The sequence below is a fragment of the Corticium candelabrum genome, chromosome 20, assembly GCF_963422355.1.
Source record: "Corticium candelabrum chromosome 20, ooCorCand1.1, whole genome shotgun sequence".
NCBI lineage: Eukaryota > Metazoa > Porifera > Homoscleromorpha > Homosclerophorida > Plakinidae > Corticium > Corticium candelabrum.
In genome coordinates this window covers 1-10,103 of record NC_085104.1, presented here as the reverse complement: position 1 = coordinate 10,103, position 10,103 = coordinate 1, and the positions used below count along the sequence as shown (strand labels likewise).

Below are 10,103 nucleotides of genomic sequence, written 5' to 3'. Positions count from 1 at the left end.
GTCTGTGTGTGACGACTCAATGTTCGGTGCTGACGTGCTTGTGTTCGGACGCTGTGAGGTCATCACCTGAGGTAGCATCGGTTGTGGGGCCTCCACCACCGGTGTGTCGCTCCGTCGATTTCCATCGTTATTGTTAGTTGATTGTTGTGCCTTCTTGTTTAGGCCAAATCTACCAATGGTTTTGAGTCGTGTTATCCATTGGTTTTCCAGAGTCAGGCGTCGTTGGTGATTTTCTTCGATTTGGATCGGTGTTATTTTCCAAAGTCCCTTTGAGTTGTGGTTTCGTCCGTTACAATGTAAGTAGATCTTTTTTGTGTCTTGTGATCGCAGTTTGTTGCGGTGGTGTCTCATACGGACTCTGAGTGTGCCTCCTGTTTGTCCAACGTATTGCTTGTGACATCTGGGTACATCACACGTAATGACATAAATTATGTTTGTTGATGCGCATGTCATTCGTCCATTTATTGTTGTGTTGTTGTTTTGGAAATATAGTGGGTATGACTTGCCCGTGGTGGTGCTGCGGATGGCAGAACAAATCGTGATCTGATGGCATATTCCGCATTGTGTGTGGTTGCAAGTTGTCGTGACTGGCGTAATGGCGAGTCTGGGTACTGGGACGTCGCTGTTTTTTACGTCTTTTATTGGTTTGGAGGTTCCCCGTAATCGGGCCCGTGTGATGTGATCACTGATGTTCTTTGCTCTTTTGTAGGCAATCATTGGTGGGTGACATCCAAGTATTGATTCGAGTTGGGGGTCGCTGTCGATCATGATTTGCCATTGTCTGTGGATCAGTTGTTTGATGTTTGGGAACCAGGGTGAGAAAGTTGTCGTGAATATTGATCTGGTGTTTTGTGTTTGTTGTTTATCGTGTGTCGTATTCTTAAGGAGGTAACGTCTTTTGCTGAATGGTAGTTTTGAGAGTGGTCTTATGGTTTGTTTCTTGGGGTAACCTCTTGATATGAGGCGTTTTGTGTGGTCGTTAAGAATGTGACGGTACTCGGTTGGGTCTGATGTGGATCTAAGGAACCGGTGTGCCTCACCAAGTGTGACAGCTCTGAATGTGCTTGGTGCGTGGCATGAGGTGTAATGCAGATATTGGAATCTGTTAGTGATTTTAAAATGAGTCTTGCAGTCAAGGATGTTGTTTTGTAAAAACCGATTGCCTTTGTATGTAAGAACGTCGAGGAAGACGGCTTCTGTGTTGCTTTGTGTGTATGTGAATTTGATTGTGGGGTGAAAGCTGTTGAGTCGTTCCATCATGTGTTGAAGGGTTTGAGTAGTGTCCTCCCAGATGACATATATGTCATCGATGAATCTCTTCCAGATCAATGGTCTGGTTGGTTCATCTCGGAGAAACCTTTCTTCGAGATCGGCCATGAAGAGGTTGGCAAATGTTGGGGCAACTTTTGTTCCCATGGCAACACCAAAAAGTTGTCTATATATTTCACCATTGAATTCGAATATGTTGTTAGTTAAAATGTGAGTCAGAAATGTCTCGGTTATCCGAACAAGATTTGGTGAAAAGCCGATGTCATAATATACTTCGTTGTCGGTAGTTCGGATGTAGTCTCGGAGTTTTTCAATGCATACATGTATGCCTTCCTTGTGTGGAATGTTTGTGTAGAGCGATGTAACGTCTATTGTGACTAGTATGGCATCATGTTTCATTCTTGTTGTTTCGATTAGAGATATGAAGTCATTTGAGTCCCGGATGTAACTGTTCTGTGTGAGTGCAATTGGTTTGAGAAGATAGTCTACGAATTGAGAAATGGCTTCAGTCGGTCCTGAGCAACCAGACACGATTGGTCGATATGCAACTGGAGTTTTGTGTATTTTACTGAGAAAATAGAGTTGTTGTGTTCGTACTTTAGATGGTTTAAGTTGGAAAAGGAATTGTAGTGTCTTTCTATCCAGAAGTCCTAGTTTGTGTATGTCAGTAACTGTCTGATTGATTTGTTTTACTATGGATTGTGTTGGGTCTTTGTCTAGACGTCGATAGGTTTGTGGGTCGTGTACTTGTTCCAAGCCTTTCTCAATATAGGTTTGTTTGTCTTCAATTACTATCAAGGATCCCTTGTCAGCTTTTTTCATGATTATGTCATTCCTGCGTGTGAGCCGTGTGAGGGCAGTTCGTTCATGTTGGGATAGATTTTGATGAATACGTTTTACTGGTTTTGCTTCAGTAAGCCACTTTCTTGTTCTGGTTATGTAGGTCTCTAGAGCTTGATTGCCTGTGGTTGGGGGATTCCATTTTGATTTCATTCGAAATGGGTGTGGTCTGCCGGGGATGTGTGCAACATTTTCGTCTTCGTTGTTAGTGTCATGGTGTTGTTCGTGCCATCGACTGGCGTGTGTAAGAATGCGGAGTCGTCTAGTAAAATTGTCGAATTCTTGTAGCAGTCGATGTCTGTTCGGTTTTCGCTCGGTTGGAACGAAGGCGAGACCTTTATCGAGTAGGGTCATTTCCGTGTGTGTTAGTACGTGGTTGCTTCTGTTCAGAATGTATTTGTTGGCTCTCGTTGTTGTTGTTTTAGTTGATATTGTTGTCTTCATCGGTGTAGTGGTGGTTAGGGGTGATCGCGTGACGGTATCTGTTGGCCTAGTGTGTCCGTGATCAGGATTTGACTCAGTAACCTTGGTTTCATCAATAGCTGTATTATTGTCTAATCTATTTCTATTTCTGACAGTTCTAGATAATGTACAAGGTCTATCCAACGTTTTAACTCTTCTCATCGTGTGCTTCGACCTCTGTCTTCTTCTGGGTCTCGTTTGTGTGATCGGTAACTCCTCGGTGATGGACTGCGTCGCCGTTTGTCCTGGTAGTAGTCTCTGTTCCGACCGTAGTTGCTGTGAGCTCTCGAATATTCTGTGGGAAAAGGTTAGAGAAGTTTGGGTTTCAATAATTGTATTTGATAACTTAGAAAAATTGTGATGTGAAAATTTCTCACTTCGAGGCTCACCATCAACTGTTCTTTTTTCCGTCGGTCGTTTGGATGGTCCAGAGAGTGTGTGTCTTATTGTATTCAATCGTTTGGCTGAGCTAGTTATATTACCACCGTGTCTGTCATCCTCCCAGTTGTCCGGTCGGTTCCGCTTAAGATTTCTCAGTGTGTTTTGCCTTCTTTTTTGTGAGGCTTGTCGTTGTACTTTCAGATCTTCATTGGTTTGTACGACCGATTCCGTTACTGTTTGTAGTAGATCAGTTGTCTGTTCTGGGTCGATGAGGCTCATGTTGGTTTGTAGTTCTGTGTCGATTTTTTCTAAGTCTTCTTTCAAGGTAGTTGAGGTTTGGTTGTAATGTTCTCGTAGCAGTGTTGCGAGTTTCATGTGGTATTCGGTTGTTGCATCGTCTATTTGTGTGGTGATGTCAGTGCGGGTTGCAAGGATGGGGCGTATGTTTGTTGTGTTGGAAGTTTGTAGCCATGTAGGAAGAACTTTGGCCTCAATAGAATGGTGTAGGTAGGAATGGTGATGCTCTAGTTTTTCTAGGTTGAAGAGTAGTTCTCGTCGGTTAAAGAGGAGTGTATGTATGACTGTGTCAACGTTTGATGGTTGTTGCTGGTCATCCAGGTTTTGTTTCTGTTGATCCCCATCTTCGGGGAACGCGTTTTGTTTCAGGAGTTGTTGTAAACGTGTAGTAGATGTGGGGAGCAACACAGGTGGCGGTGGAGGTGCCCTGGGTGGTTCTGTCGGTGGATCCACGCAAAGTCGCGCGAGATCTCTTTCCAGTGGTGTACTGGTACGTTGTTGTGATAGGTCTGCAATGTGTCTGTCGAACTCCTCATCCAAGAGCGCATCATCATCAGGAGTGGCGTGATGTGATGGTGGCTGATTTGTTTCCGTCTGGTTGGTTTCAGCGGCATTGTCTTCAATTTCCATGGAGTGTATAGCTTGATCGTCTTCAATGATCTTCCGACCCCTTGGGTGTTTGCTGCGAGTTGTTTTCTCCATGGCAGAAGCGATGGAGTGGATCGTGTGTCTATACGATCCCGGTGTGGATGTGATTTGTTTTGTTGTGTGTTTCTTTGACATCATAAATTTCTGTTAGAATGTATAGTTGAGTCGTTATTAAAGAAACATGATATATGAGCAACATCCATGTAATTTCTTTAGAGAGAATATGTTATAGGCTAGCTCAGAGAGCGATATCAAGTCCGATATCGCGGAGCGCGTGCACATAAACGAACGCGGTACTGACTATTGGCGTACGCGTTTCAGCTTACTAGCCTTCATCAGCGCCAGGCATGTACCGATGAGATTGTCTAACCTTTTGGCACGCAAGAGAGTCTTCCAATAATCGGTTCTTGAAAGTCGTTATTTAAGACCGTGTCTTCTGAGTTGTATGTGAACACTTCGGTGGCCAAGAAGATAATGGTCTCAGTGCTTTGGTGTATTAGTATTGGGTGTGTGAGCGAGTAGAGTGTCTAACATTCTTCAACTGATTTTGTCTTTTGACAGGTGTAATTCTTATCTTGAGACATCTAGAGGTTCGTGATAGAATCCTTGGTGGGTCTGGAGATGTGTTGTTTGTCGTGATCGATTTCACTGGGAAATCTTTTCAAAGTGTGTGATTTGTTATGGTTGATTTCCAGAGGTATGTGTTTTAGGGTCCTGTGGCTTTTTGCTTTGGTTCCAGAGGTATTTGGTTATATCCGGGAATAAGTGTACACGTGATGTTAGTCATGTGATCACATTTGCAGTCGAGTTGTCTTAGATCTTCTTGTTCAGCTGTTCTGAGGGCGACTGGCAATGGCGTAATGGTTGACAATGGCTGTCGTTGATGATGTGGGTGATGAGGGCAGTGAAGTCGAGTGGTGGTGGGCTCTTGACGAGGGATGGTGATTCTTGAAGGGTACGGCCTGTGTGTGTCAGTGTGTGCGCGCGCGTATGTGTACATATATGTGTATTTGTGTGCGGTTGTGTTCGCGTGGTGTATTGTTGTGTGTACAGAATGGTTGTGTGTACAGAATGGTTGTGTGTACAGCATGATTGTGTGGGTGGGGTCATTCAATCTATCAGTTAGTTATTTCAGTACTATTATCTATTTCAAAGTAAGTTCAAAACTCGGTACAGAGCTGTTGTGAAAACTCACAACTCCTCAATTAAAGGAAGGGATCAGGGTTTAGCTCTGTCTCTGTCAGGCTAATGGGTTATTAAAATATTAATTATATTATTAGTTATATTGGTAAAATAATTTTTTTTATTTCTTTTTGTCTAATTATAGAATTTTCCGTTGTCCTGGGATTACCTTAGCTATATATATTATTATATATATTATTTAAGTAACCAATTAACTCAGCCGGTTATAAAATTAATCACAACGGCCGGGGCTGGGGCCATGCAATTGAATAGGGTAAAAATAAAAAGTTAGGGTAAGGGTTAAAGGTTAGTATTAGAATTAAGAGTTAGTGTAACAATTTTGAGTTAGAGTAAGAACTATAAGTTAATGTAAGGATTATGAGTCAGGGTAAGTACCATTGGTTATATATGTATTTGATTAATTTTAAATTTGGTTAAGTATTGAGAATTAGTGTAAGGATTATGATTTAGGGTAAGTGTTGTTAATTTTTTATTTTTGTATTTAAATTAATTATATAGTAGGGTAAGTATTAAGGGTTAGTGTATGGGTTATGAGTTTCGGTGGCGATTATGCATTAGGGTAGGAATTATACATTAGGGTAAGAATTTTGAGTTAGGGAGGGGGAATAGAAAGGGAGAGAAAGAGAGAGGAAAGAGAAGAAAAGAAGAGAGAGGGGGGGGGGGGGGGGTTGAGATTTAGGGTTCGGGTTAGGGTCAGGGTTAGGGTTAGGGTCGGGGTTAGGGTAAGGGTCAGGGTTAGGGTTAGGGTCAGGGTTAGGGTTAGGGTCAGGGTTAGGGTTAGGTTCGGGGCTATGGGTTAGGGTCAGGACCAATGCCAGGGCTAGGGCCAGGGCCACGGTTAAAATTAGACCACAGTTTGTATTTACGTTGTAGATTTATTTTAAGTTTATGGGGGACAAAGAAAGAGAGAGAGAGAGAGAGAGAGACAGAGAGAGAGAGGGGAAAAAGGAGAGAGAGAGAGAGAGAGAGAGGGGGAAAAAGGATATAGTTTGTGTCTGTTTGTAGGTATGTATTGTGTATACTTGATGAAGCTTAGAGTAGGTACAGGTCAATAACATTCCTGGACGATATGTTGGCTGGTGTCATCAATTGTGGTGCACCATTGGTGCATTAGTGCGTCGAACTTCTACGAGTTACAGACGGCACTCCATCGACTCCCATGGGAGGATGTTGTCTGACAGCATATGTCTCACCCTTGATCGCGGAAAACGAAGCTAAAATAGGTTTATGGGTTAGGGTTTAGCTCAACAGAACTAAACCTCACGTACCAGAACGTGCAGGACAGTGCCTGGTCCGGTGAACGTGGGGGCTCCATTTCCTGTCTTGTGGGGTGCTCTCTCAGGTGTACGGCTTGTCATTAATTGTCAATAGTGGTCTCTCCAGCGTTGATGCAGCAATTTCCTGCTCCAGTGTAAAAATTGTGTTTGTTGGAGTTGTCAGTGTTTTGGTGTCGAATGATTAGGAGTTGTGTGTATTCTGTGTGTTTGTTTAGTCTGTATAATAGGTAGGGGGGAGGAGGAGGAAGAGTAGGAAAGAGAGAGAGGGGAGGAAAACAGAAGACAGGGGTTAATTTTAATCAGATAGTTATTGTAGTAATAATTAATTACTTGATAAGATTAGATTATGTTGTTAGGTTAATTACGTCGTACGCCACACAATCAAGGTTGGGCCGGGCGATGGGGTAAAGTATCATGGCTCTTAATTAATTTATTAAATGTATAAGTAATTGGTCCCAAAATCGCTAGATCAACTAAATAGTGAGACTATATTATTGGTAGTGGATTCGGGGTTTAGTATACCTCCGAAGAAGCAGTTCTGTATTGTCATTTTCAGTCAGAATTTGATATCCTAAAAATTGAGTTAGTAGTTTTTTTTGGTAATTCATATATAATTTAGATCATTAAGTATTAAATTTTGTTTGGTGTGGGTTAGGGTTAGGGTTAGGGTTAGGGTTAGGGTTAGGGTTAGGGTTAGGGTTAGGGTTAGGGTTAGGGTTAGGGTTAGGGTTAGGGTTAGGGTTAGGGTTAGGGTTAGGGTTAGGGTTAGGGTTAGGGTTAGGGTTAGGGTTAGGGTTAGGGTTAGGGTTAGGGTTAGGGTTAGGGTTAGGGTTAGGGTTAGGGTTAGGGTTAGGGTTAGGGTTAGGGTTAGGGTTAGGGTTAGGGTTAGGGTTAGGGTTAGGGTTAGGGTTAGGGTTAGGGTTAGGGTTAGGGTTAGGGTTAGGGTTAGGGTTAGGGTTAGGGTTAGGGTTAGGGTTAGGGTTAGGGTTAGGGTTAGGGTTAGGGTTAGGGTTAGGGTTAGGGTTAGGGTTAGGGTTAGGGTTAGGGTTAGGGTTAGGGTTAGGGTTAGGGTTAGGGTTAGGGTTAGGGTTAGGGTTAGGGTTAGGGTTAGGGTTAGGGTTAGGGTTAGGGTTAGGGTTAGGGTTAGGGTTAGGGTTAGGGTTAGGGTTAGGGTTAGGGTTAGGGTTAGGGTTAGGGTTAGGGTTAGGGTTAGGGTTAGGGTTAGGGTTAGGGTTAGGGTTAGGGTTAGGGTTAGGGTTAGGGTTAGGGTTAGGGTTAGGGTTAGGGTTAGGGTTAGGGTTAGGGTTAGGGTTAGGGTTAGGGTTAGGGTTAGGGTTAGGGTTAGGGTTAGGGTTAGGGTTAGGGTTAGGGTTAGGGTTAGGGTTAGGGTTAGGGTTAGGGTTAGGGTTAGGGTTAGGGTTAGGGTTAGGGTTAGGGTTAGGGTTAGGGTTAGGGTTAGGGTTAGGGTTAGGGTTAGGGTTAGGGTTAGGGTTAGGGTTAGGGTTAGGGTTAGGGTTAGGGTTAGGGTTAGGGTTAGGGTTAGGGTTAGGGTTAGGGTTAGGGTTAGGGTTAGGGTTAGGGTTAGGGTTAGGGTTAGGGTTAGGGTTAGGGTTAGGGTTAGGGTTAGGGTTAGGGTTAGGGTTAGGGTTAGGGTTAGGGTTAGGGTTAGGGTTAGGGTTAGGGTTAGGGTTAGGGTTAGGGTTAGGGTTAGGGTTAGGGTTAGGGTTAGGGTTAGGGTTAGGGTTAGGGTTAGGGTTAGGGTTAGGGTTAGGGTTAGGGTTAGGGTTAGGGTTAGGGTTAGGGTTAGGGTTAGGGTTAGGGTTAGGGTTAGGGTTAGGGTTAGGGTTAGGGTTAGGGTTAGGGTTAGGGTTAGGGTTAGGGTTAGGGTTAGGGTTAGGGTTAGGGTTAGGGTTAGGGTTAGGGTTAGGGTTAGGGTTAGGGTTAGGGTTAGGGTTAGGGTTAGGGTTAGGGTTAGGGTTAGGGTTAGGGTTAGGGTTAGGGTTAGGGTTAGGGTTAGGGTTAGGGTTAGGGTTAGGGTTAGGGTTAGGGTTAGGGTTAGGGTTAGGGTTAGGGTTAGGGTTAGGGTTAGGGTTAGGGTTAGGGTTAGGGTTAGGGTTAGGGTTAGGGTTAGGGTTAGGGTTAGGGTTAGGGTTAGGGTTAGGGTTAGGGTTAGGGTTAGGGTTAGGGTTAGGGTTAGGGTTAGGGTTAGGGTTAGGGTTAGGGTTAGGGTTAGGGTTAGGGTTAGGGTTAGGGTTAGGGTTAGGGTTAGGGTTAGGGTTAGGGTTAGGGTTAGGGTTAGGGTTAGGGTTAGGGTTAGGGTTAGGGTTAGGGTTAGGGTTAGGGTTAGGGTTAGGGTTAGGGTTAGGGTTAGGGTTAGGGTTAGGGTTAGGGTTAGGGTTAGGGTTAGGGTTAGGGTTAGGGTTAGGGTTAGGGTTAGGGTTAGGGTTAGGGTTAGGGTTAGGGTTAGGGTTAGGGTTAGGGTTAGGGTTAGGGTTAGGGTTAGGGTTAGGGTTAGGGTTAGGGTTAGGGTTAGGGTTAGGGTTAGGGTTAGGGTTAGGGTTAGGGTTAGGGTTAGGGTTAGGGTTAGGGTTAGGGTTAGGGTTAGGGTTAGGGTTAGGGTTAGGGTTAGGGTTAGGGTTAGGGTTAGGGTTAGGGTTAGGGTTAGGGTTAGGGTTAGGGTTAGGGTTAGGGTTAGGGTTAGGGTTAGGGTTAGGGTTAGGGTTAGGGTTAGGGTTAGGGTTAGGGTTAGGGTTAGGGTTAGGGTTAGGGTTAGGGTTAGGGTTAGGGTTAGGGTTAGGGTTAGGGTTAGGGTTAGGGTTAGGGTTAGGGTTAGGGTTAGGGTTAGGGTTAGGGTTAGGGTTAGGGTTAGGGTTAGGGTTAGGGTTAGGGTTAGGGTTAGGGTTAGGGTTAGGGTTAGGGTTAGGGTTAGGGTTAGGGTTAGGGTTAGGGTTAGGGTTAGGGTTAGGGTTAGGGTTAGGGTTAGGGTTAGGGTTAGGGTTAGGGTTAGGGTTAGGGTTAGGGTTAGGGTTAGGGTTAGGGTTAGGGTTAGGGTTAGGGTTAGGGTTAGGGTTAGGGTTAGGGTTAGGGTTAGGGTTAGGGTTAGGGTTAGGGTTAGGGTTAGGGTTAGGGTTAGGGTTAGGGTTAGGGTTAGGGTTAGGGTTAGGGTTAGGGTTAGGGTTAGGGTTAGGGTTAGGGTTAGGGTTAGGGTTAGGGTTAGGGTTAGGGTTAGGGTTAGGGTTAGGGTTAGGGTTAGGGTTAGGGTTAGGGTTAGGGTTAGGGTTAGGTTAGGGTTAGGGTTAGGGTTAGGGTTAGGGTTAGGGTTAGGGTTAGGGTTAGGGTTAGGGTTAGGGTTAGGGTTAGGGTTAGGGTTAGGGTTAGGGTTAGGGTTAGGGTTAGGGTTGGGTTAGGGTGTAGGGTTAGGGTTAGGGTTAGGGTTAGGGTTAGGGTTAGGGGTTAGGGTTAGGGTTAGGGTTAGGGTTAGGGTTAGGGTTAGGGTTAGGGTTAGGGTTAGGGGTTAGGGTTAGGGTTAGGGTTAGGGTTAGGGTTGGGTTAGGTTAGGGTTAGGGTTAGGGTTAGGGTTAGGGTTAGGGTTAGGTTGGGTTAGGGTTAGGGTTGGTAGGGTTAGGGTTAGGGTTAGGGTTAGGGTTAGGGTTAGGGTTAGGGTTAGGGTTAGGTTAGGGTTAGGGTTAGGGTTAGGGTTAGGGTTAGGGTTAGGGTTAGGGTTAG

General features: G+C 44.7%; 1 long non-coding RNA gene across 2 annotated transcripts; it reads left to right on the top strand.

Annotated features, from left to right (window-relative positions):
- The first annotated feature begins 297 nt into the window (after positions 1–297).
- LOC134195969 (uncharacterized) lies at positions 298–1,903 on the top strand. 2 transcript variants are annotated; one of them, XR_009972472.1, is made up of 4 exons: positions 298–415; positions 493–644; positions 710–815; positions 1,687–1,903. It is a non-coding gene; the product is annotated as an uncharacterized LOC134195969 (long non-coding RNA). The 2 variants fall into 2 exon arrangements; XR_009972471.1 differs by having other exon boundaries at positions 346–644.
- The last annotated feature ends 8,200 nt before the right edge of the window (positions 1,904–10,103 follow it).